The sequence below is a fragment of the Mus musculus genome, chromosome 10, assembly GCF_000001635.26.
Source record: "Mus musculus strain C57BL/6J chromosome 10, GRCm38.p6 C57BL/6J".
NCBI lineage: Eukaryota > Metazoa > Chordata > Mammalia > Rodentia > Muridae > Mus > Mus musculus.
The window spans coordinates 80,288,409-80,289,753 of NC_000076.6; positions in this window are offsets into that span (position 1 = coordinate 80,288,409).

The following is a 1,345-nucleotide window of genomic DNA, read 5'->3' on the forward strand; positions in this document are numbered from 1 at the left end:
CCTGAGTGCTGTCTGCTTGTGTCTGTAATTCTGGTCTGCTCCCCTCTGTCCTTCCCAATGTACTTTGGAGGGACTGTCCCATTAGAGAAAAGTGGGGTGTGCTGGTCTGAACCATCAGGAAGCAGGAGACAGGACTGGGCACATGGAGTCCCATCTTTGGCCTTGAAGTGACACCCACACAGGTGTGTGTGTGTTTATTGCACTTACTTTGGTGTGCGGAGGGGACTTACATTTTGACTAGACAAAGGGCAGACCTCAAGTGGATCTCCCAGTTCTGTGAGAAGTGTCTTAATCCACTGAGCCGCCTTCTCAGCCCTAAGTTCTCTACTTTTATGGGCCTAGGTGTTGGGCTGCCTCTGCCTATGCACCGTGGGCATGCAGTGCTGACCCCCTCCCTCCACAGCCGCCAGAAGACACCATCACTCAGTTACCTAGCACTCTGGTGAGCAGTCTGTGAGCCACCTAGTGGTGCTAGGAATTGAGCACGGGCTCTCGGAAGAGCAGCTAGACGGGTTTGTTTTTAAATTTTGATTATGAATTTCACATCATGCACCTCATTCCCCCACTTAGCGCCCCATCCCTCCATAGCCACCAGAAACATGGAAACTTCGATGTTACACAGTCCACCTTTTGTCCATATTCATTGCCACAAGTCACTGGTCTGGTTCACAGCCTCTGGCTTCTGCTACACTATCAATACTGAACCCTCACCAGGAAGTAGATGGTGCCCCTAGCTGCCGAGCCATCTCTCCATACCCTTAAATATACCAAGTATGGCCAGGCACGCGATCAGACAGAGCTTGGGGAGTCTTAAGCATTAGGAGAAAGATTTGAGGGTCCCAAAGAGGACAGAGTCAGCTAACCTGGACCCTTGGTGGCTGGTTACAGAGACTGAACCATCAGTGAGCACAGGCTGGACCTAGGCCCTCTGTACATGTATAGCAGATGAGCAGCTAGGTTTTCCTGTAGGTCCCCAAACAACTGCAGCAGGAGTTGTCCCTGAGCCTGCTGCCTACCTGCCCGCCAGCCTGTGGCTTCTGTACTCTAAATGGACAGTTTTGTCTGACCTCGGTAAGAGAAGATGACAACCCACAGCAACTCGATGTGCAGTATGGGCTGGGGTGGGGGCTAACACTAAGAGTGAGGCTTTGCCTGCTAAGGAGGATGGGTGCAGGACTTACCTAAGGGATGCTGGGAAGACCGAAAGCGCTGATACTGGGCTGTAAAGTGAATACATTTAACTCAAAAACTTCAAGTTAAGAAAGTATGGCCAGGGGCTGGGGAGATGGCTCAGCCTTTAAGAGAACTGTCTGCTCTTCCAGAGGTCCTGAGTTCAATTCCCAGC